The following is a 27120-nucleotide window of genomic DNA, read 5'->3' on the forward strand; positions in this document are numbered from 1 at the left end:
CTTCCCTTTCATGCCCCTCGACTCTTATAACTGCCATCTGGTTTCTGTACAAACTGTAAATAGCCTTTCGCTCCCTGTATTTTACCCCTGCTACCTTCAGAATTTGAAAGAGAGTATTCCAGTCAACATTGTCAAAAGCTTTCTCTAAGTCTACAAATGCTAGAAACGTAGGTTTGCCTTTTCTTAATCTTTCTTCTAAGATAAGTCGTAAGGTCAGTATTGCCTCACGTGTTCCAACATTTCTACGGAATCCAAACTGATCTTCCCCGAGGTCGGCTTCTACCAGTTTTTCCATTCGTCTGTAAAGAATTCGCGTTAGTATTTTGCAGCTATGGCTTATTAAACTGATAGTTCGGTAATTTTCACATCTGTCAACACCTGCTTTCTTTGGGATTGGAATTATTATATTCTTCATGAAGTCTGAGGGTATTTCGCCTGTTTCATACATCGTGCTCACCAGATGGTAGAGTTTTGTCATGACTGGCTCTCCCGAGGCCATCAGTAGTTCAAATGGAATGTTGTCTACTCCCGGGGCCTTGTTTCGACTCAGGTCTTTCAGTGCTCTGTCAAACTCTTCACGCAGTATCTTATCTCCCATTTCGTCTTCGTCTACATCCTCTTCCATTTCCATAATATTGTCCTCAAGTACATCGCCCTTGTATAAACCCTCTATATACTCCTTCCACCTTTCTGCCTTCCCTTCTTTGCTTAGAACTGGGTTGCCATCTGAGCTCTTGATATTCATACAAGTGGTTCTCTTCTCTCCAAAGGTCTCTTTAATTTTCCTGTAGGCAGTATCTATCTTACCCCTAGTGAGACAAGCCTCTACATCCTTACATTTGTCCTCTAGCCATCCCTGCTTAGCCATTTTGCACTTCCTGTCGATATCATTTTTGAGACGTCTGTATTCCTTTTTGCCTGCTTCATTTACTGCATTTTTGTATTTTCTCCTTTCATCAATTAAATTCAATATTTCTTCTGTTACCCAAGGATTTCTATTAGCCCTCGTCTTTTTACCTACTTGATCCTCTGCTGCCTTCACTACTTCATCCCTCAGAGCTACCCATTCTTCTTCTACTGTATTTCTTTCCCCCATTCCTGTCAATTGTTCCCTTATGCTCTCCCTGAAACTCTCTACAACCTCTGGTTCTTTCAGTTTATCCAGGTCCCATCTCCTTAAATTCCCACCTTTTTGCAGTTTCTTCAGTTTCAATCTGCAGTTCATAACCAATAGATTGTGGTCAGAATCCACATCTGCCCCAGGAAATGTCTTACAATTTAAAACCTGGTTCCTAAATCTCTCTCTTACCATTATATAATCTATCTGATACCTACTAGTATCTCCAGGATTCTTCCAGGTATACAACCTTCTTTTATGATTCTTGAACCAAGTGTTGGCTATGATTAAGTTATGCTCTGTGCAAAATTCTACAAGGCGGCTTCCTCTTTCATTCCTTCCCCCCAATCCATATTCACCTACTATGTTTCCTTCTCCCCCTTTTCCTACTGACGAATTCCAGTCACCCATGACTATTAAATTTTTGTCTCCTTTCACTACCTGAATAATTTCTTTTATCTCGTCATACATTTCATCTATTTCTTCATCATCTGCAGAGGTAGTTGGCATATAAACTTGTACTACTGTAGTAGGCATGGGCTTTGTGTCTATCTTGGCCACAATAATGCGTTCACTATGCTGTTTGTAGTAGCTAACCCGCACTCCTATTTTTTTATTCATTATTAAACCTACTCCTGCATTACCCCTATTTGATTTTGTATTTATAACCCTGTAATCACCTGACCAAAAGTCTTGTTCCTCCTGCCACCGAACTTCACTAATTCCCACTATATCTAACTTTAACCTATCCATTTCCCTTTTTAAATTTTCTAACCTTCCTGCCCGATTAAGGGATCTGACATTCCACGCTCCGATCCGTAGAACGCCAGTTTTCTTTCTCCTGATAACGACGTCCTCCTGAGTAGTCCCCGCCCGGAGATCCGAATGGGGGACTATTTTACCTCCGGAATATTTTACCCAAGAGGACGCCATTATCATTTAATCATACAGTAGAGCTGCATGTCCTCGGGAAAAATTACGGCTGTAGTTTCCCCTTGCTTTCAGCCGTTCGCAGTACCAGCACAGCAAGGCCGTTTTGGTTAATGTTACAAGGCCAGATCAGTCAATCATCCAGACTGTTGCCCCTGCAACTACTGAAAAGGCTGCTGCCCCTTTTCAGGAACCACATGTTTGTCTGGCCTCTCAACAGATACCCCTCCGTTGTGGTTGCACCTACGGTACGGCCATCTGTATCGCTGAGGCACGCAAGCCTCCCCACCAGCGGCAAGGTCCATGGTTCATGGGGGGGGGATGAAGATTAGCATCTCCAAAACGAAAGTAATGTCAGTGGGAAAGAAATATAAACGGATTGAGTGCCAAATAGGAGGAACAAAGTTAGAACAGGTGGACGGTTTCAAGTACTTAGGATGCATATTCTCACAGGATGGCAACATAGTGAAAGAACTGGAAGCGAGGTGTAGCAAAGCTAATGCAGTGAGCACTCAGCTACGATCTACTCCCTTCTGCAAGAAGGAAGTCAGTACCAAGACTAAGTTATCTGTGCATCGTTCAATCTTTCGACCAACTTTGTTGTATGGGAGCGAAAGCTGGGTGGATTCAGGTTACCTTATCAACAAGGTTGAGGTTACGGATATGAAAGTAGCTAGGATGATTGCAGGTACTAGTAGATGGGAACAATGGCAGGAGGGTGTCCACAATGAGGAAATCAGAGAAAAACTGGGAATGAACTCTGTAGATGTAGCAGTCAGGGCGAACAGGCTTAGTTGGTGGGGTCATGTTACACGAATGGGAGAAGCAAGGTTACCCAAGAGACTCATGGATTCAGCAGTAGAGGGTAGGAGGAGTCGGGGCAGACCGAGGAGAAGGTACCTGGATTCGGTTAAGAATGATTTTGAAGTAATAGGTTTAACATCAGAAGAGGCACCAATGTTAGCACTGAATAGGGGATCATGGAGGAACTGTATAAGGGGGGCTATGCTCCAGACTGAACGCTGAAAGGCATAATCAGTCTTAAATGATGATGATGATGATGATGTGGACAGATTTAACTATCGAACAGGTTCATTCTTAACCGAATCCAGGTACCTTCTCCTCGGTCTGCTTCGACTCCTCCTACCCTCTACTGCTGAACCCATTAGTCTCTTGGGTAACCTTGCTTCTCCCATGCGTGTAACATGACCCCACCAACTAAGCCTGTTCGCCCTGACTGCTACATCTATAGAGTTCATTCCCAGTTTTTCTCTGATTTCCTCATTGTGGACACCCTCCTGCCATTGTTCCCATCTACTAGTACCTGCAATCATCCTAGCTACTTTCATATCCGTAACCTCAACCTTGTTGATAAGGTAACCTGAATCCACCCAGCTTTCGCTCCCATACAACAAAGTTGGTCGAAAGATTGAACGATGCACAGATAACTTAGTCTTGGTACTGACTTCCTTCTTGCAGAAGGGAGTAGATCGTAGCTGAGTGCTCACTGCATTAGCTTTGCTACACCTCGCTTCCAGTTCTTTCACTATGTTGCCATCCTGTGAGAATATGCATCCTAAGTACTTGAAACCGTCCACCTGTTCTAACTTTGTTCCTCCTATTTGGCACTCAATCCGTTTATATTTCTTTCCCACTGACATTACTTTCGTTTTGGAGATGCTAATCTTCATCCCATAGTCCTTACATTTCTGATCTAGCTCTGAAATATTACTTTGCAAACTTTCAATCGAATCTGCCATCACAACTAAGTCATCCGCATATGCAAGAGTGCTTATTTTGTGTTCACATACCTTAATCTCACCCAGCAGTCTATTGTTTTCAACATATGATCCATAAATAATATGAACAACAGTGGAGACAGGTTGCAGCCTTGTCTTACCCCTGAAACTACTCTGAACCATTAACTCAATTTACTGTCAACTCTAACTGCTGCCTGACTATCCATGTAAAGACCTTTAATTGCTTGCAAAAGTTTGCCTCCTATTCCATAATCTTGTAGAACAGACAATAACTTCCTCCTAGGAACCCGGTCATATGCCTTTTCTAGATCTATAAAGCATAGATACAATTCCCTGTTCCACTCATAACACTTCTCCATTATTTGTCGTAAGCTAAAGATCTGGTCCTGACAACCTCTAAGAGGCCTAAATCCACACTGATTTTCATCCAATTGGTCCTCAACTAATACTCGCACTTTCCTTTCAACAATACCTGCGAAGATTTTACCCACAAAGCTGATTAAAGAGATACCTCTGTAGTTGTTACAATCTTTTCTGTTTCCATGTTTAAAGATTGGTGTGATTACTGCTTTTGTCCAGTCTGATGGAACCTGTCCTGACTCCCAGGCCATTTCAATTATCCTGTGTAGCCATTTAAGACCTGACATTCCACTGTATTTGATGAGTTCCGACTTAATTTCATCCACCCCAGCCGCTTTATTGCACTGCAATCTATTGACCATTTTTTCCACTTCCTCAAATGTGATCCTATTTCCATCATCATTCCTATCCCATTCTATCTCGAAATCTGAAACATTAATGATCGCATTTTCACCTACATTGAGCAACTCTTCAAAATATTCCCTCCATCTGCCCAAGGCATCCACAGGATTCACCAGCAGTTTTCCTGACCTGTCCAAAATACTTGTCATTTCCTTCTTACCTCCCTTTCGAAGACTGCTAATTACACTCCAGAATGGTTTTCCAGCAGCTTGACCCAAGGTCTCCAACCTGTTTCCAAAGTCTTCCCACGATTTCTTCTTGGATGCTGCAATTATCTGTTTGGCTTTGTTTCTTTCTTCAACATAACTTTCTCTGTCTACCTGGGTTCTGGTATGTAGCCATTTTTGATACGCCTTCTTTTTCCTTTTACAGGCTGCCTTGACTGTATCATTCCACCAAGCTGTTTGCTTCATCCTACTTTTACACACTACTGTCCCAAGACATTCTTTAGCCACTTCTAGTACTGTGTCCCTGTACCTTGTCCATTCCTTTTCCAATGACTGTAATTGACTACATTCAACTAACTGGTACCTTTCTGAGATCGCTGTTATGTACTTGTGCCTGATTTCCTTATCCTGAAGTTTCTCCACTCTTATCCTCCTACATATGGACCTGACCTCCTGCACTTTCGGCCTCACAATCCCAATTTCACTGCAGATTAAATAATGATCAGTGTCATCAAAGAATCCCCTGAATACACGTGTGTCCCTCACAGCCTTCCTGAATTCCTGATCTGTTATTATATAGTCAATGACAGATCTGGTTCCCCTGCCTTCCCAAGTATACCGCTGAATTTTCTTATGTTTAAAAAAGGTATTTGTGATTACTAAGCCCATACTGGCACAGAAATCCAAGAGTTGTTTCCCGTTCCCGTTGGCCTCCATATCCTCTCCAAATTTACCCATAACCTTTTCATACCCTTCTGTTCGATTTCCAATCCTGGTGTTAAAATCACCCATGAGCAGAACACTGTCCTTGTCCTTTACTCTAACAACTACATCACTGAGTGCCTCATAAAAACTATCCATCTTATCTTGATCTGTCCCTTCACAATGCGAATATACTGACACAATCCTAATTTTCTTGCTAGATACTGTCAAATCTATCCACAACAGTCGTTCGTTTACATACCTTATTGCAACTACGCTGGGTTGCATTTATTTCCTGATGTAAAGCCCTACACCCCATTGTGCTATTCCTGCTTTGACGCCTGACAGGTAGACCTTGTATTCTCCCACTTCCTCTTCTTTCTCACCCCTTACCCGAATGTCACTAACAGCTAAAACGTCCAGCCCCATCTTACTTGCAGCCTCTGCCAGCTCTACCTTCTTCTACAAAGCAGGCCAAAATTTATCAGATCTGTGAATCGTGAAGTCTCCTTTAATGGTAATAGTAAATTCTTCTGGAATCATCCAGTGTTGTAGATTACTCATGCCTTTTAAATAGAGACGAGAAATTTAAGCGTAAAAAAATAGGCCCTCTGAATGAAAGAAAGAGATCCGAGTGAAGCTCCCAATCCCCCATCCTCTCTGGTTGAATGAATCTTCATACGTAGATTCATTCAGTAACACTGCACCCAGTTGTTAAAGGCAGGGCCTTCTCTTTCCAAGTTGTCCAACGCAGTTTTGCATTTGGCACTAACAATCTGGACAGTTTCGCAATTTCCGCTCATTCCATCTCAGTAAAAATTATATTAGCCAACGCAAGTTTATCAACGTATAAGCTCTCACAGCCTTCGAGTAACCATGCCCAGTGAGAATTTTGGCGACACTGTGCTCAGAACATATTGTAGCGAGCAATTCCTTAATGCCACTAGCTGCGATCGTGGCACCAATGACTCCCACAAACGAAATAATTAGGTGAAAACCATGTAACCTCACTGTTATGGTACTCAGATCTGAATGTTGACAATTCTCAACAATGTCTCTGGATTTCATCTACAGCGGTTGATCATACGACACAAAGCAGGTCTTTTGAATATGGGCTCAGGTCTTTGCACTAGCTACAAGAAGAGACATTACGGTATCATAATCTGTAGGTGGAGCGTGATGTATCGGAGAGAAACAATTTTCGAACATTTGAAATAAAGACCATTGGCCACTTGCTCCAAGAACCCATTCCAGCCTGGGATACCTGAGGTGCTGGGCAGCAACATTGCTGGATTTTTGAAAAAAACGTATGAACTTATTGTGTCGGTAGAGACACTCTCCTTCAAACGAGGTATTGGTTTATCTGGGAATACAGCGTAGAGAGGTATAATGATCTTGCTGCCACTCATCCCATGGAAGGTGTTTTCGGCATCTGTGATGGGGACATTCACATCTACATTGTCAAAGACGAACTGTATGAGCGCCTCTTTTTTAATTGATGGTGATTCTTCACCCCGCACAATAGTTGTACTTTCGAAAAGCATCGATTCACTGTAACTACAAGAAAATCCCATTGCTGCACAGAGGTTAACACGATGCTTTGTGCCAAATTTCTTGTGTAGGTAGGTGCCTAGACTACTCTTTAGTGAGGAGAGAAAAGAGCTTGGTCTCACGGCAGGAATGATCGCATGAGCTGCTCAAGCACTTTTCTGCTTCCACCCACCGAGAGAACGACGCTTGTGCCTCATCAAAACGGTTTCAAGTAAGCGTTACAGAGAGTCAGTAACGGCAGAGTCAGTTTCTCCCAATAAATCATCAGATGGACGTTACTCCGTGGTGTTGTAAACGTGAGAGCGAATGTCTTGTAAGATTATCTCTGCTGCGGACTTCACAAACCTCATCCGCTTTTCTGCACGATTGCTCTTTCTTTCCTTGTACCAGTTATCATAGAGAATCGTTTCTTCAGTCTGTGAAATAAAGGACTATGTGACGTTTGCTGCTGAAGCCGATCTGCGTAACTGTGGCAGCACCGCGGTTTTATTATGTGAGTTTTGACAGTTCTAATATCAAGCTCGTAATCACTTTTTGTTTTATCTACATCTACGTCTACATGGATACTCTGCAAATCACATTTAAGTACCTGGCAGAGGGTTCATCGAACCACCTTCACAATTACCTATTATTCCAATTTCGTATAGCGCGCGGAAAGAATGAACACCTATATCTTTCCGTACGAGCTCTGATTTCCCTTATTTTATCTTAGTGATCGTTCCTCCCTATGTAAGTCGGTGTCAACAAAATATTTTCGCATTCGGAGGAGAAAGTTGGTGATTGGAATTTCGTGAGAAGATTCCGTCGCAACGAAAAACGCCTTTCTTTTAATGATTTCCAGCCCAAATCCTGTATCATATCAGTGACACTCTCTCCCATATTTCGCGATAATACAAAACTTGCTGCTTTTATTTGAACTTTTTCGATGTATTCCGTCAGTCCTATCTGGTAAGGATCCCACAGCAGTATTCTAAAAGAGGATTGGCAAGCGTAGTATAGGCAGTCTGCTGAGTAGGTCTGATACATTTTCTAAGTGTACTGCCAATAAAACGCAGTCTTTGGTCAGCCTTCCCCACAATATTTTCTATGCGTTCCTTCAAACTTAAGTTGTTCGTAATTGTAATATTTAGGTATTTAGTTGAATATACGGCTTTTAGATTAGACTGATTTATCGTGTAACCGAAGTTAAACGAATTCCTTTTAGCGCTCATGTGGATGACCTCACTCTTTTTGTTATTTAGGGTCAACTGCCACTTTTCACACCATTCAGATATTTTTTTCTAAATCGTTTGGCAGTTTGTTTTGGTCTTCTGATGACTTTATTAGCCGATAAACGACAGCGTCATCTGCAAACAACCGAAGATGGCTGCTCATATTGGCTCCCAAATCGTTTATATAGATAAGGAACAGCAAAGGTCCTATAACACTACCTTGGGGAACACCAGAAAACACTTCTGTTTACTCGATGACTTTCCGTCAATTACTACGAAGTGTGACCTCTCTGACAGAAATAATAAATCCAGTCACATAACTGAGAAGATATTACATAAGCACGCAATTTCACTACGAGCCGATTGTGTGGTACAGTGTCAAAAGCCTTCCGGAAATCCAGAAAAACGGAACTGATCTGAAATCCCTTGGCGTTGCAGTCATGGACTGTGCAGCTGGTCCTGGCGGAGGTTCGAGTCCTCCCTCGGGCATGGGTGTGTGTATTTGTCCCTAGGATAATTTAGGTTAAGTAGTGTGTAAGCTTAGGGACTGACAACCTTAGCAGTTAAGTCCCATAAGATTTGACACACATTTTTTTTTTTTTAAAATCCCTTGTCAATAGCACTCAACACTTCATGTGAATAAAGAGCTAGTTGTGTTTCACAGGAACGATGTTTTCTAAACCCACGTTGACTGTGTGTCAATAGACAGTTTTCTTCGAGGTCATTCAGCGAGAACTGACATTCTTCCCTGTTTTCAGCAATGTATATCTAAACATATTCCATGCACTCTGCGATATGTCTTGGCTCTGAGTAGTCTCTTTTTAGTCTGATAGTTATTGGTATGCTGTGCAACTTTTTTGACGTAAAGAGTGGTACCTGGTATCAGCAGTGACGAGGTCAATTATAGGTGCAAGGTTCCCATTGCACCCAATGACAGCACGAGGTGCACATTATTCCTTCGTAATTGAGGCATTTTCTTTTGGTGCTTGATAAATTCCTCAGTGGTATTTTCTCCTCAGAGGTAAAAAAATATTTCGTACGTCCGTCGATCTTCGTGATAACCTTGAAGAGGATGGCTCAGGAACTGCATTGTCACCACAACGAACAGTCCCCGCAACATTTCACTCTAAGAGAGAGTGAGGGGGGGGGGAGGGACCTGGTAACCTTGAAGGAATTTTCCGAATGGGACGGAAACCAGTAGATGTGATGTACATATGCAGACAAACAAATCGTTACAATTTCAGAAAAATTGGATGATTTATTCAAGAGAAAGAACTTCAAAAATTGAGCAAGTGAATAACGCGTTGGTCCACCGTTGACCGTTATACAAGCATTTATTCGGCTTGTCGTTGATTGTTAGAGTTGCTGGATTTCATCCTGACGAATATAGTGACAAGTTCAGTCCAATTGGCGCGTTACATCGTCATAATCCTAAGATGGTTGGAAGGTCCTGTCTATAATGCTCGAAGCGCTCATTTGGGGAGAGACCCGGCGACCTTGATGGCCGAGGTAGTATTTGGCAAACACGGAGATAAGCAGTAGAAAGTCTCACCGTGTGCGGGCGGAGGTTACACTCCTGGTTTTCGGGCCGTATGGCGGGTGACAGGTTGGTACCCACCGCTGCCCGGGGCGTCTCTAGACACGTCGTCGGCCTGGAATCTCATTGACTGCAGTAGAATCGTCTTCAGTGGCGATTCTCGCTTCGAACTAAGCCCAGATAACCAATGAGGACTATCTGAAGATGCCCTGGACAGCGATGGGATACCATCCTGACCGTCTCCCGCCATACGGCCTGATATTCAGGAGTGATGGACTGGGATGTCATTTCATTTCGTACCAGGATCCCTTTGGTTGTCATCTGCACCACCTTTACAGCAAAGTTGTTCGTCGACGATGTTCTACGCAAAGTTTCGTTGCCCTTCATGCAAAGCCATCCTGGGCTTACGTTCAGCACATGCCGAGAGTTTCTACCGCTTGTCTTCGTTTCTTGCCAAACGCTAGCTTGGCCAACATGGTCGCCGAATCGCTCCTCAATCAAGACTGTTTGGAGCATTATGGACAGGGCACTCCAACAATCTCGGTATTCTGACGATCTAAGGCGCCATTTGGACCGAATTTGGCACAATATCCCTCAGAGGACATCCATCAACTCTAACAATCAATGCCAAGCCGAATAACAGCTTGCATATGGGCCAGAGTTGGACCAACGTGTTACTGATTTGCTCAATTTGTGAAGCTCTTTCTCTTGAATCACTCAATTTTTCTGAAATATTAATAATTTGTTTGTCTGTACATGTAAATCACATCTTTCGAATTCCGTTCCATTTGGAAAATTTCTTTGTGGTGCGTCGCTTTTCTTAGAGTGTGCTTTGAACGGCGTGGCTCTTACTGCGCACATTGTGCACGGAAACTTCATCTAACGCTTGTAAAAACCGTAGATTCTCCTTAAGGCCACGCTTCACGCTCAATGCAATTAGCGAAAGCATACCATGATTTTCCACCACTGTTCCTTGGACATCCTCAACTGTTCTTCGGCGTATAAAACAAACACATGACGCAATCGACATTTTACAAAACTCGCTGAGAAATTCTAAGAAGGAGACCTGAATGGGCCTGGAAAAAAGCCGTCCGAGTGAATGGGCTACAGAACCTGTTGTTGCGATAAATAGGACTGCATTACGATTATATAAAGACTGGAGAACTTACTTTTTATGTGGGCTCACAAGACGTTTCACTCTTTACATTTCATGTAATTCAAGTAAACATACAATCCAACCTTCAAACACAATGCTACGTATTTTCCTTTCGTTGAACGCCCATAGTTCATTATTGGATGCGTTCGGGCACATTTTTTCAAAAATTCAATTTTTTGACATTTTGTTAATTCGATTTCAAAAGAAGTGCTGGGCCTGGAGACTTTATTTTGTGCTTAAATGAAAGCTAAAAACATTTCCTACAATTTCAGCTTTCATTACTTTTCTCACAGTGTGAGCGGTTATGCTCATATTCAGTCCGAAACAAGAGCAAACTTAAAATTTTCGTTTTTGGTAAAAAAAAGGGCAATATTTGAAGTTCTATATCTCGAAACTATTCGTGTAAATTGGACTTAAATTGTTGAATGTTAATGTACTTTAAAAAATTGTAAAAAACTAATATAAAAGACACATAGTTTATGAAGGCCATCTGGTCCTAGTAACATATTAAAAAATTAGAACAACATCACGCTATGTGGATTTCGGCTTTTTTATGTATACTCGTATTTTGACTGGCCTATACGGCGATGTCCGTTCTACTGAATCGCACAGGCGAAATGGAGCAAAAATAACACAATATATCAACAAATTAAGGTTCAAAAATGGCTCTGAGCACTATGGGACTTACTTAGGAGGTCATCAGTCCCCTAGAACTTAGAACTACTTAAACCTAACTAACCTAAGGACATCACAAACATCCATACCCGAGGCAGGATTCGAACCTGCGACCGTAGCGGTCGCGCGCGGTTCCAGACTGTAGCGCCTAGAACCGCTCGGCCACTACGGCCGGCAACAAATCTAGGTGCTTTATCGGCTGCGCAAACAGAAATCTCAGCAAAACACTACGCCTTGGCGCTGAAATGTTAGAATTAGATTCAGCACAGCCAGGTGTGCCAGAAGCAGTACAGATTTATTACATTGGCCGCTACAGCAACATTCGTCAAACATACGACTGAAATACAGCCCAATATTTGAACACATTTGAACACAAATCAGTGCTCTCACTTGGAGTTGCAGTCCTTTAATTTGACTGCTACACTAACTCACCTCCGCATAAAAAATGAATTCCGTCTTACACGCAGGCTACAAGTGCTCTGCAGACAAACTCTCTCAACAATACAATGGACAATGAAACTGAAACTTTTATTATGAACGGCCCATATTTTGAGACACGCAACTAGGGATGGCCGTTATCGCTGGAACAATCGGTTTTCGGTTACTCCACTTCTTTTTGTCTCCGTGTTGTTAAAACCGCTCAAAATAATGGCTTTCGGAAGTAACCGATTTTCAGTTTTTTATTGCTATTACTTACAGTAATAAACACAGACTCCGAACAAAGATTGAGAAATTCTAATTGAGATGAATAGTGGGGGATCATGATAAATAATGAGTTGAGCTGCGGCAGAAATAGGTCTCACTGTCTCCAGCATTAATTACGAAGGTGAAGGAGGTGGGTGCAGCGACGAGACCAAATGACCGCAAGTCCACGGCTTCCCTGTATCATCAGTTTTGGATAGTGTCAGTTTTTCACCTTGAAGCAAACCACAAAATTGAGGGATCAATTATTATCCCAAATTTTTAGCACGTCAGTAAAATTACAGATACAGCAATCGAATCTCCAAGGAACATTGTGGATGTTTTCTCCTTACATGACGTCGCAAGTTTGTTGTGCCTCTTCTCGTCGTTTACATTTAAAAGTAAATGGAGCATTGTACTTCACTTCTACCGCACTTAGTAAAATACTCCCAAACTAGTCCGCAATTCAACTGATGTCCGAGGACGACAGCGAGAATTAGCACGCGTTTACATGTACAACCATACGGCAACAGGTACGTTATTGTATCTGCAACGTTGTATCGATTCTAGTGCCATACTCGTTTTCAAAAAGTTTCATTTAAAAATCCAAAATTTTAAGACGGCTTCTGTGGCAAACATGATATGCCAATTTGTTACCCGGTTATTAGTAAACCAGGAAAAAAACTACGTTGTAACAGAGACCATGCACCTACCGAAAATGTGTTATTCTGAACTAAAACACCAGCATCGCTTTTAACCGGTCGGTTTTCCCCGTCCCCACTCGTAACCCTACTCAGCAAAACCTATAGGGTGCTTCCCATTGACCTAGAATAGGGTGACCAAATGTCCCGGAAAACCGGGATTATCCCGGTTTTCATCCCTGTGTTCCGGTGTCCCGAAAATTTGTTTCGGGACGCTCAAAAGTCCCGGAATTCAGTTTTTAAATACATTTCGTGAAACTTTCTTACATTTTTGGGATTTCGCTATATTAAAGGAAATACAACACAAGAAATTAATATATTTTAGCTTATTTGTCAAAAACCTCCATTGTCCCATACTAGTAATCACAGTATCAGTATTGATACACTCAGGCAATAATTTACGTTGAACGGTACTTTGGCCAACAAGTAGTAAGTTGTATTATTGTAACAGAGCTATGAAACCGTCCGATTGTCGCGCCACTTACTCACACGCTCATTGTCAGAACAGTGTAGTAGTTGATGTTTTGTCAGACAAACTGCAATATTTTTTCTCATATTAGTGGTATTATTGCTGCAGTACTGTGAAACGCAATGCCGAAACGTGCCTGCAAGTTCAGCGACTGTTATTCCAAGGAATGGAATTTCATTAAGAAAGGTCGTTTTGATTACGAAGCAGAGTGTTCCGTATGTAACTGTTTTATTAGTATAAGTCATGGTGGACGTTCCGACATAGTTGATCACATCAGGTCAAAGAAACACATTAACAGATACAGTGCACCGAGCTGGAGTAAAACTCTACAAGATTATTTTGTGAAACATCAGTCAAGTGAAGAGACGAAAGTACGAGCAGCCGAGCTTACACTAGCCTACCCCACGGTAAAATATCACCAAACTTATAGATCTAGTGATTGTACTAATAAGCTTAACAGCATTATGTTTGATGATTCTTCCATTGCAAAAAAGTTTAGTTTAGCAAGAACTAAAGTGTCAGCCTTAGTGAAAGGAGTTATTGCTCCCCAGAGTGTAAAGGAAAGCCTTGAATACATCAAAAAGACTTCTTTCTACGGGATATCCACTGATGCCAGCAATCATAAGGCCACTAAAATATTTCCGTTTTTCGATATTAGTAAGGGAATTCAGACCAAACTTTTGAAGGTGAGTTCCCTACCTAATGAAACATCTGACAAAATTTCAAGATTTTGTATAAATACTATCGGAATGTTTGATCTTGAGAAAAATAAATGTGTGGCGTTTTGTGGAGACAACATCAACACAAACTTTGGTGGTTTAAAAAGACAAGGCAAATGCAACGTATTTACCAAATTAAAGGCAACACTGTATGAAAACATTGAAGGCATAGGGTGCCCTGCACATGTTTTACACAATAGCGTGCAGACATCTGCTGACAGTTTAAGCTGTGATGTTGAAACTATCGTCATGAAGATATACTCACACTTTTACATATATACTGTTAGATCTTTGTTAACATCGAGTATAGATTTAAGTGTCAGGAAGTCGTTTCTGAAAGTATTTGTATGGAGTGTAGCCATGTATGGAAGTGAAACATGGACGATAAATAGTTAGACAAGAAGAGAATAGAAACTTTCGAAATGTGGTGCTACAGAAGAATGCTGAAGATTAAATGGGTAGATCACATAACTAATGAGGAGGTGTTGAACAGGATTGGGGAGAAGAGAAGTTTGTGGCACAACGTGACTAGAAGAAGGGATCGGTTGGTAGGACATGTTCTGAGGCATCAAGGGATCACCAATTTAGTATTGGAGGGCAGCGTAGAGGGTAAAAATCGTAGAGGGAGACCAAGAGATGAATACACCAAGCAGATTCAAAAGGATGTAGGTTGCAGTAGGTATTAGGAGATGAAGAAGCTTGCACAGGATAGAGTAGCATGGAGAGCTGCATCAAACCAGTCTCAGGACTGAAGACCACAACAACAACTGTTAGAACAGAGAGCCTTAAGGAGTTCTGTGATTATGTGGGAACTGAATACATGAATGTAATGTGTCACTCGAAAACTCGCTGGTTATCACTGTTTCCAGCAGTTGAAAGAGTAATCCTCCTGTTTGAACCATTAAAAGATTTTTTCCTAAATGAAGACAAAGCCACCAAAATATTGGTTCAGTTTTTCAGTAACCCTTTAAGTGAAGCCTACTTATGGTTCATTCACAGTCAGCTTAGCACTTTGCAGCATGGGATAAAGGAAATTAAGGGAAGCCCGAAAAGTGTAATAGAGGTAAATGATGTTTTGAAAAATACTCTGGAAACTGTTACTAAGAGTAGAGAACAGCAGTTCATTTCTTTTAATGTTAAATCTGTCCTTAAAAGACCAGAAGTATCAGAAGCAGCGGAAAGGAGTTTTAGAGAAGAAGTTAACAAGTTTTATAACACTTGTGTAGAATATCTCAGCAAGTGGAGCGCCCCATATTTACCCTCAACGCCGGTGTTTGACTGGATGTTACTGAAGAGAGTGCCAAAATGGGAAAGTGTTGAAGAGGCAGTTTCTTATTTGAAGAGTAAAGACATTGAAATCGATGATTCCATTCTCTTTGATCAGTTCGGCATACTGACGAATTTTGTTGAAGAAAGTTTCACAAGTGGAACGATGAAAAAAAGAAAAAGAAAACACCATTGGAATGTCATGAGAAGTGAGTGAGTTTTTTTAAAAGCTGTGACTGTCTTCAGCATTACTCTGAGTTGGTAATACTTGCAAGGTATTTATTTGGAATCCCAGCCTATATTGCCAATGTGGAAAGAATATTTTCGTTCATGAATATCCAGTGGACTGATGAAAGAAACAGAATGGAGGTGGACTCTCTTGAAGCAATCCTGCAGATCCTGTACAACTACAAATGGATTGTGCTGAGTTTTATCACTGTGTCTCAAAGAAAAAAAAAACATGATCAAGAAGGCTGGAGGCAGTGAAAAATACCGTTTTCTCCAAGGACAGTCAATTCCCTCTACAAGTGCTCAGTAATATTAAAGCTCATGTTAATATTAATTGATTAAAAGTTGAATGGCTGTAAAATTTTGTAAAATCGTAATACATTTCTTTATTACCGCATACATTTATTAAATGTCATTAATTATACAGATAATATAGATTGATATCATCTTTTGTATCCTCTTATTAATTATAATAATCAAGTTAACAAAATGTATCAACAAAACATTAATATTTAAAATTAAGAAACCTGGGTACATGTGGAATGAGGTGTCCATTGGCACCCGGGTGAATGTGTCCCAGTTTTCACAGAAAATAATTTGGTCACCCTAACCTAGAATCATGAAGTACGGCAAGAAGCAAAGTTTTACAATGCAAGTAAAGGAAACGTTCAAATTTGTTAATTTGTAATTATATCACACGAAAAAAATGTTCTCGTAAATCTTGGAATTCTCAGAACCAATATCTTTCAGTATCGACAGCGATAACAGGCTAAGATCGTCGAGACTCTCGATTCCCGGGACGACAAACTATCGATATATATATATATATATAATTATGTTTGTAAGGAACACTTAGAGCTCGAGTCGTACTCACACTTGACCAGTTTTTTTCTATTGCCCAAAGCTAATCAGCGTATAATACTAATACCACAAAAATAAAACTGTGCTCATACCTTACCCTCTTTCTGACAAATGTGCTCAACATCTCACTCGTTGTAGTGGGATACGGATTCAGTTTTTCAGGCTAACAAATGAGAAGTTACAGTACATACAATGGAATTTTTTTTGTCCTGAGGTCAGATGGCAGTGTGCGTAGTGTTGCATATCAAACAATGTGTTCATAGTGACGCATGGTTTCGCGGTGATATACAGGGTGTCCAAGGAGAAGCGATTAATATCAGGGATATGACATGAATGATCATTCGAAGCAGAAAGGTCTCGTAAAGTTGGACTCTGAAGTGCGTACCTTAAGTGCAATGAGCACTTGTTAAGTGTACAGTTTTTATACAGAACGATCTTGTATTCAGGAGGATGGAAGATCCAATCTCCGTTGGTCATCCTGACTTAAGGTTTCTGTGGTTTCCCTAAATTACGTCAGAAAAACATCGAGATTGTTCCTACTGTAAGGCCACGGCCGACTACCGTACGTGTCTGCTCATCAGCATCTTCAGCCAGTTCGATCAATTGGTGATGTGGACTCTCTGAGTCAGCGTGCAACATAGGATCCCAGCAGATTCTTCCATTTCTGCCGATCTTGCGCTTCCCATTGCCACATTATTCCATCTGCCTTTCTTAAGTCTCTGTCCTATCTCTCCGGTGATCTTCCACTTGGCCTTTTTTTGGGTAAACTCGGCTTCAACCTAGTCAGGAATGGAGGCACGGGGGGGGGGGGGGGGGGGGCTAAGGGGGCTATAGCCCCCCCCCCTTAATGGAGTACCATTTTAAACTGGATAAAATGATTTCAGAAATCAGGGAATATATTACTTCAACAGATTCAATTATTTTTTTATAATTATGTAGCAATATGGGTTGCAATGTATTTCAAACACATTTTAACAAAAGAATAAAAGCGGCAAACAGCTTACTATCTAAAACAATAAATATTAATTAACTTAAAATGGGCGTCTTATTATTTATTAATATACACTGGGTATATATTAATGTAACACTTACAATGATCAAGGCAGCTAAATATGCCCGGTATGCCTACCAACACTTAAATTGCTGACCCCATACAAAAACTTCGAAATCGCCGGACATCTGGGTCAAATCGTATTATTTTCCCGGGCACACACATTCTGTAGACGCGTTGCAGTGCTGGCAACGCCAGCGGGCGCGCGCCACCTACCGACCATTAGATATAAACTACACACGGGAGTTACAGGAATTTGTGCAAGCGCATTGTAGAGACGTTCATGTCGAAACGTAGTACGCGTTTGTAGTAAGGAATATGAACATAAATTAAGTCCGTTTTAATACAGCTCAGTGAGTAAAAGGCAAATGATATTTAAATTATTCAGTTGTCTGGCGAGCGGGGCGACGTAGCGGTGTATACGATCGCCGATTTTTGGCGGCTTCTCATTATCTCAATAAAGAAGTACGGAAAACACAGGCTGTTCCAAAACGATATTTACGACTTTGATCACAGAAATTTCAGAAACGTGTTCAAAGATGATGGTTCATTTATTCATACATAAATTTACAGGGCAACTGATATTAAATTTTAAAAACCAACCAAAAACTGATATGATAACCGAGAAGTCCGAAAGAGAATGTAAATAAAATAACTCAAACCCAGAAACTGAGTGTAAAATTCATATAACGGCGGCAACCGAGCGAAGAAACCGACTGGACGAAAAAACAATCGACTGACCTATCGATTGTTAAAAACAGTCGGTTGTCCTTCCAACTCTTCCACGTGCTGTCAGCGAACACATGTTTTCCGAGTACGATTACTGATATAGCTGAAGTGTGTAACTGAGTACTGTGACCGAATCATGCGTCGTGAAGTGTAAATTTTTTTCTGAAATAATCGTCTATTAGAGATTGGAGTGAGTGATTAAAGACGTTGTGCAATGAATCTCAAGCTAACGGATTATTTTGGAAAACCTGAGCGTAGGGCCAAAAACTGTCGTAAGGAATCTGAAGCTTGCGTTACAGAATTGGAACCGTCATAAGCTTTGTGCATCTAGAGTCTAAAATTTCGACAACACAAAACAATTGGTAAGGGTCATATCTTCTTAATTTTAAATAATACGTCCTTCATGTTACTGAGATTTTTTACTAGTAGTTGTTAGTTTAATTAAGTAAGATTAGCACTATTATGTTTAATCGATAACTAATGGTAATAATACGACTGGTTGAAAACATAAAAAGTGAGGACAATTTTTAAAGATGCCATTCGTCCATTAGGAGGTAAAATATTTTCTGCACAAACCAGCATTATTTAATTAATTTGTACTGAAAAATAACACTTTATTGTTGTATTTTTTTACTAATGCTGGCCATACATATTTTTGGTATTAATAACATCGACAAAATTTGTAAGATGTGAGATGGTGGTTACTTATTCTATGACTGACACATCTGTGTATGCTGTAATGAAATTTGTTCAATGAAATCTCATTCTGGAAATTTGTTTAATGTTGCTAACTTTTCACAGATATACACGCTTTTACACAGTTCACAATGTGACAATGTTAAGACAGTTGTAAAAATGATGCATCTTGTCCTCTGAAATTTAACTAATCCTAAACAAAACAATATTATATTTTAACTAGATGTTTCTTTACAAAATTATTCTTACAATTACGTTATGATGTTGGCCAGTACTACGATAAATCATCCGATTCTGGTTCTAAGTTCGGTAATATTTAGAATGACAATCAAGTCTACGGAGGATGGTTAGTTTTGTGACAAGTTGAGCAAAGGATTACCCAAGGTCGCTCGAGTTTACAATGGACACAAGCTGGTAAACCAACAAGTTTACGCCTATGAACGCGGTATTTACCTTAGCTGTGATGAGCTGTCGTATGCATGGCCGCTCTCTTCCTCTGAAATTTCTATAAAAACTTATTAAACCTTCGCTGAATTTTCCAGCAGAAACTCTCCCTATGTTTCTCGTTATACGAGAAAACAAGTACTCATCCCTAGTCTTGGAATATGGTGATATACACGCACATGGCTGGAGCAGCGTGCATATTGTAATGCCCTCTCAGTTCTCTCAAGAACAGTTACCTAACTGGCTGGTTCGTTTCTCCGCTGTTGGAGCTAAACGACGCTACAGCTAATTTCTAGCTGGATGTCAGTCGCTGTAATCGCAGTGTTCACACAAATTTCTCCTCTGCGTCGTACAGAGCATTATGTGTCCCATTCTGCACTTGACGCCTGTTCAGAGAAGAGTCCTCGAAAATTTCCGTCTTGTCTTTCTCGTAGCCGAACTGTCTCCCCACCTGGGTTCTTTCGTCTCCATGTCACGGCTTTTTTCGACCAATAGAGTCTGAGTCGCCTGGTCGGTCGGTCGTTGACTCCTGCCTTGGGATGCGCCCTAAGTGCTTTCCGCAGTAACCCCTGTGGTGTGGCCTTCGCCTCTCCTCGCGATTGCTTCCAAACCAAAACATGTCCTCTCGCTGCTATCTCACCTTCTGCTCATAGACATTTTTTTAGGAAATGATATTATTTATTTATTTATTTCAGTAACAGTATAGAGTAACCCACCACCTTGAAATGAAAGGTGGGTCGGATGCTTCTGAATCTAATCTCATAGACATGCATTATATGATCGGTGTGTTAATACCGTCGATTGAGTGTCATCACTTTTGCATTACATACTTACAGGCAAATTTGCTCATTATCGCCAAATTAAGTTAGGTGCCATATTCATCTTCCCATTACGATATATAAAGCTCTTATGTAAGGTGCAAAATTGACCTTCATTTAGTCTGTCGCCTTACAAATTATTCAAAGCTTGCTTTCTCAACAATATCTACCAACTTTCAGTAATAGTCTATAAACATGTGAGAGCATTTCCGAAGTTTCTAATAGCTTTTCAGACTACTAGAAGAAAGCTTATAGGCCTGCAGTAAGTAATGTGATGCGGAATCTTTCCTGGTTTTGCTGTTATTAATCTGACTGCAACCGACTGATGGCACAGGGCAGAACCAACCAATGACTTACACTGGCATAGATCGCTAACGTCGTGTTAAATTTTGAAGCCTTTTGCAAACAAAACTTCCAGGCAAAGACCACTAAATTAAGAGAAACTTAGATTTTATGTATCTTTGGACTCATTAATACCGTTCACGGACCGGTTTCACAAACCAATAAGAGTTACAGTGTGTAAACTGTATCTTGACAGTCTTGAATTGGTAGAAGGGGGTGACGGCAGTCATTGTTCCGGGCTGCCGGTAACATTAGGTAGCTGAAACACTGTCTGAAGTAGCCATTGTTGTCCGCTTTCTTACTCTTTACTGCTTCACTGTTCTGAGACTTTTTTCCTTGTCATTACTGAACGGATTTGCTGTAGTTAGTACATTCAAAAAGCATGTCAATATACAAGGCCATTTCAATACTGTTCACTGAGGGAGCCCATACAAACGTTTGTAGGGGGAGCGGGCAAGACCGAGGGATATGGGGTAATGTTAATGTTTTGGAAGACAAATAGTGAGTTTTTAGTGCTCATAATAAATTAAAATTATTTATATGTGTAAATAACGCTATATTCTTTTGTGTTGAGCCATTTGTACGTAATACATTTAAAGCATATTTAATTCACAGGAAGAAATACCAGAAAGGACTGAAACATATTATGGCCCATATGATATAGGAAGAGCTGTTAAAAGCGCCTTACGTGATGATGAGAAGCTTAAGTTTCTAAATAATACTTGGAAGCCCCCTGCAAACTTTTCTTTTCCTACTCAGTTACATGAGAAGCAAAACCGAAGATTTAAGCATGAATGGATGAGCCAGTACAACTGGCTTTCATACAGTAAAACGTTACGTGGTGGCTTTTGTACTGCGTGTTTTCTGTTTTCTCTTTAAGGTGCCGGAATCGGCTCCCAGGCACTTACTACAGCTTTCCATTATTCTAAATAATTGAAACCTTTAACTGGCTTGGTAAAAAACACAAATAACTTGGAGGTGTCGTTTTTAATCGGAAACACTTCAGATACGAGAACATATTTATTCAAATAGTTTTCAGGCTTGGTTTTCCAGCAAAAATTTCTACGTTGCTATCATTTCGAGTGCTTACATGGTTTGGAGTTTGCACTATTTTTTTTCTTTACTTAATTCTTTACCTAAGACATTTTTAATTTATTTTTATAGGCGTTGAAAACACTGGTAAAAGAACAATTGGTCAAATATAAAAAGGCTACGGAAGATCTTCGTCATCATTAAGACACAAAATATCACAAATTTTCCATGAAGAAGGCTATAGAGTTCACCAAGTCTATGGAATAAAGTAAATAAAGTATTGCCGTTGTCCTCGATACCGAGAAATCTTCAGTTATTGAAGAAAACCGGAAACGCTTGAGGCCTATCATAAAGACTCTAGTCCTGTGTGCTAGAAATAACCTACTTTTACGAGGACATCGTGATCATGGTTTAATTCCTCAGCTGAAAGAAGAAAAAACTGATGATCTTCTAGAGGGAAAACATGGAGTGTTCCAGAGTCTTTTGGCTTTTCGTGTGGATGCTGGAGACGAAGATTTAAAACATCATTTCAGTGCATGTGGCCGAAACAGTTCTACGACAAGTAACACAGTCCAAACCGAAGTCATACATTGCATTGGTGACGCTATTCGCTCCTTAGTATCGAGGGATGTGAAAAAGGCTAAATTTTTTAGCATTATGTGTGATGAAACAACTGATGTCACCACTAAGGAACAGATGACATTTTGTATTAGGTACATTGACATAGAGACCTTTGTTACCAAAGAAGACTTCCTGGTTTTTACTGAACTTAAATCAACTGCTGGCACTTCGATTGCAGAAGCCATCGATGAAGAACTCATGACACTGGGGCTGAGCTATCAATATTTTTGTGCACAGGGCTATGATGGTGGCTCAAACATGGCTGGGAGATTTAAAGGAATTCAAGCTCTTGTTTTAAGTAAACAACTGTTGGCTATTTATACCCACTGTTTTAGCCACTCTTTGAACTTGTGCATTTCTAAGTCTTGTGATACTCCAATAGTTAGAAATATGATGGCAATTGTAGGATCATTTCAGCATTCTTGTCTGCCTCTGCAAACAGAAAAAGTTCCCTAGAGGAAGCTATATCCCGACCACCGTTCACAGAGTCAAAGAAAACAAAGTTGAAGGCAATATGTCCAACAAGATGGGTGGAAAGACACGATACCCTTATTACTTTCAAGGAGCTATTTGTCCCGGTCGTGACCTTCCTTAACGAACTTTCAAGGAGTCGTGAAACCAACGCAGAAACGGCTAGTAAAGCTTGCTTAGTAGCTTTAGCAACTGCTTCTCTTTAACTTTAAGGGGATACGGAATCACCTATCCCCGCAGTGTTAATATATGCCTACTATAGGGAACATTTTCTCACAAACTACTGGAGACAGAGAGGTAAAAATTTTACTGTATGTGCATTCATATGTTACAACAATACTGAAACAACAGTTTATTGTCAAAGTATTTTCTTACAGAGATATTGTACATTTATTTTTAAGTAAATTTTTTCCATCGCTTTTTACTAGACTATCACCCCTAAGTCTTTTGTAAATCAAGTAATTAAAAAATCGTTGTTTCAGTATGTAATAGGGACCTATGTCACTACGTCATAAAAATTTCAGACTTCTAGGTTGACCAGTACCTGAGATAATGTTCCTAGATGAAGTAAAAAGTAAACTTACGGGAAACGGAGAAAGAAGATTAAAACATTCCTGATCCGTAGCTAATACCCCCTTCACAGTCTTCATAATCATCTTCAAGTCTTCTTTTGGCACCCCTCTGCACCTGTCTCGCTTTTTTCACTAATGTCTTGATTATATTATCAGCATGCCTTAGTCTGTGCTGATCTAAAAAGAACATAGCACGTACCGTACGGGAACCAACACACATACCCAACTTTTGAAGGACCTGGCATTTAGTTATATTTCCAAGATTGAAGGTTGCCACAGCATCATACACACCAAAATGTAGTGTATTAATTACGACAAACACTGTTTTTGGGAGACGATGCCATATCACACTATTCAAGCACTCGTTGGGGTTCTGCGTTTTTCCGTGAAGACATTTCATCAGAAGACTTCTGTCAGCCAGATCTCTGAAAATGGGCTTTATTTCTGCCATGATGGCTGATGGTAGACTGTGGTGGTGAATGTATTTCTCTCCTGTTGTTAGTCCCCTATTGTATTTACACCAGCTGTTTTCACCTTTGGGGCACAAACCATGTTGTGGATGCTCATCCGTGGATGCGGTGTGGAAATATAAAGCCCATATAGCTCTCCTCATTTCTTCAAGATTGCCTGTATTTTGCCTGATTGCAAGGCCATAGCAGTCCTGAATGTGGTCTATTATGGAATCAGTCAATCTTCCTCTGCCATCCAAGGTTTTCCCATCATCTAGTTTTTTCCCTTTCATAACTGATTTTAACCTTCTCAGCCTGGCACCCATTCTCTTCTGCACATGTCCTATACATTCAAGTTTGCTTATATTTACACTGTTCCCATATGGTTTGCTTTCCAAAACTTCTTTGAATGCTTTAGAGTCACCATCTCCCAGATATTTGACATAGCGAACATTATACCACTGTGAAGAGCGATGAAAAATTTTCTTCACCCCAGCAACCTCCATGCCACCACTACTACCATAATAATTAGCAATACAGTCATCACTGTGTTCATTTTTCAGCCTGCCTGTGCACCTACAGTATTTAGACATTATTGCAACATCAATAACCTTGCCAGTATCAACACTAGTTGCTGTTACAACACCATTGTTGGAGGTGTGGCCCCTTTTCTGCCACGTGCCATCAAACGCCACTGTGAGGTCACGACTGCCGTCATTTTCTTCCACTGCTTCTTCCACAGCAACCCGCATTGACTTCTGTGCTACATCTTCAACTGCAGATCCTAGTACATAATTGTAAGCTTCAAACTTTGAAGGTGCACTTGGAAGATTTAGAACACCACATAGCATATCACCAGCTGCTTTGCCCTTACCAATTGCTCGCAATCCATAAACTAACCTAATATTTACACTATAAAGTTCAGTTTTCTTGTATCCATTATTTACAGTTACTGAAACCGAACTTGGAAACTTACAGCTGTATTTACAAACACTGCATATTAAATTAAACTGGGCAGCCAGGCCAACATGGGATTCTACTTTCAGAGAAACGTTTCCATGACATTTTTTGCAGCACAAACTGTTTTCAAGAGCTTCACACAATATTTTCGTATCAATGAGTTCAAAAACTTCATTCCCTCTATCAAGTAAATTATATTTCTCTTCCAAATCTCTTAGTTTTTTATGAGAAGCACTGTTTTCATTTGGTGTAAGTTCGTTCGGCAAATCAGTAATAAGTGGATTCACATTTTCCAACAGTGATGATGATGAACTGCTTTGCTTTGCTAATGAATCATTATTTCTTTTCTTTTGCCAGTTCACACGCTTCTTAAATACTTTTGCTTTAGCTCTAGGCATTTTCACTGCGAAAAATGAAGCACTAAATACGAAATAACTCAACAACAACTACTTTCTTATATCACACTGTTTACAAAACAGTCCCGCCACAAAGTCAAAGAGTAACTTGAGGAAACCAGAGAGAAACATTTTCGGGCAACTAGTGTATAAATAGTCGCTGGAAACCGGGATATTTGAATTCATGTCACTTTAAAGGTACTGCCAAAAAGTTCATGGTCAGCCACGAGAGACGTGTATAACTAAAGCGCAATACCCGATCTCACAAATATATAAAAATAAAATAGTTATAATTGTAGTAGAGCTATGTATGATACGTCATTTTAAAGAGGAAACATGGCAGAATATAATACGCCAATAAAAAAAAATTCGATTTTTTAACCCAAAATCCGATTCCGTATCCCCTTAAGCGAACAGCTCCAAAGTCCTAAAATGGATTTAACAACTGCCTTAAATCATGTCAATGATGTGCTTGAGGTGTTCAACAATATAAGGACGGATTCGGAAATAGAATTCAGAAGTATTTTTGAAGACGCTGTTAAATTGGCAGAAGATATTGGAAGTGTAATAGCAATGTAAAGAACTATTTCAACACAAACCAAAAGAGACAACGTTCCTGCTTCAAGCGTCGGGGAATACTTCAGGCGAACAGTATTTTTACCTGTTGTGGATCATTTTATTGACGAACTAGAAACAAAATTTCCCCAAGATTTTCGCACCATATTACAACTTGAAGGTCTTATTCCTGCATACTGTTTAAAATACAGTGAAGATGAAGTGATCCATGCATCCGAATATATGAGTAGTTTTTGGAGAGTTCTTCGGTTTTAATGAAAGGAGAGCTGAAACTATGGAAGAAAAAGTGGGTTGATGAAAGTAAAAGACCTGAAACAGTAACTGAAGCAGTTTTTCCCAAATGTATATGTTTTACTACAAATATTTTTGGGACTATTCGTGTTACTACAAGCACTCCTGAACGAAGCTTCTCTACTTTGAGACGAATAAAGACTTATTTGCGTAACACAATGGGGCAGGTGAGACTAAATGGATTGGCTCTTGCAAATATCCATAAAGAAAGAGATTAGGCATTGAAAATATCATTGACATATTCAGTAAAAAGAAACAGAGGCCAATGAGCATGACAAATTGGGCAGCAGACGGAAATATACAGTGAATTTGTTACACAATTTTTTATATGTTCATGTCAAGTTCAAGTTTTTTACATTCATGTCACCTTCTGTATGGAAACTTAATGGAAAATTAATGGAAACTTATTTGTTGTAAGTTGACCTTTTTCATGGTTTATGTAATTTATAAACTCTATGTGAAAATAAGTTTCTTTTACCCTGAACTCCAAAACAGTTACCAAAAACTACTTTAAGCAACACCAAATTTTACCAATTTGTCGGCGGAGGACCCCAACTCTCCTTTTGTTAAGCTACATTCCACTCCCCCAACCCCCCTCCCCCAATTAGCCACCCCCCCCCCTCCCCCCCCCCCCCGCCCACTCTTCACCGACTTCTAGAACCGCCCCTGAACCTAGCACTCGTTTTCTCCATTTACCATTTTTCCTTCGACTGACATGATAGGCCCACTGCCATTTCCAGGTAATCACTCTTTCCATTATGTTACTGACTTTGTTGTAAGTCTGTTACCAACTGGTTTCTTCCTGCCTTTTTTCTGTAGCCTAGGATTGATCTTTCCGTTCCATTTTCTAAGAATGAACTCATTTAATGTCCATGTCTCGTTACGGCATACGTTATCACTGGCAGTATACGTTGGTCAAAAACTGTTTTCTTCGGCTCAGCCGGCATTTTAGCACGTATGTAAATGCCTTAAATTTTAATACGATGACACGTCCAATGTTCTTCTAAAACTGATCTACGGACGAATAAAACTACTACCACTGTTACCACTACCCACACACGTTCGATTACCGGACAAACTTGCGTACGATCATCGCTGATTGGCTGTAGATTTATGACTAACGCCATAACGCTATATCTGCGATCTGTGGTTATCCGGAAAACTTCGCTCGATTCGACAG

This window comes from Schistocerca cancellata, chromosome 8 (genome assembly GCF_023864275.1).
Source record: "Schistocerca cancellata isolate TAMUIC-IGC-003103 chromosome 8, iqSchCanc2.1, whole genome shotgun sequence".
NCBI lineage: Eukaryota > Metazoa > Arthropoda > Insecta > Orthoptera > Acrididae > Schistocerca > Schistocerca cancellata.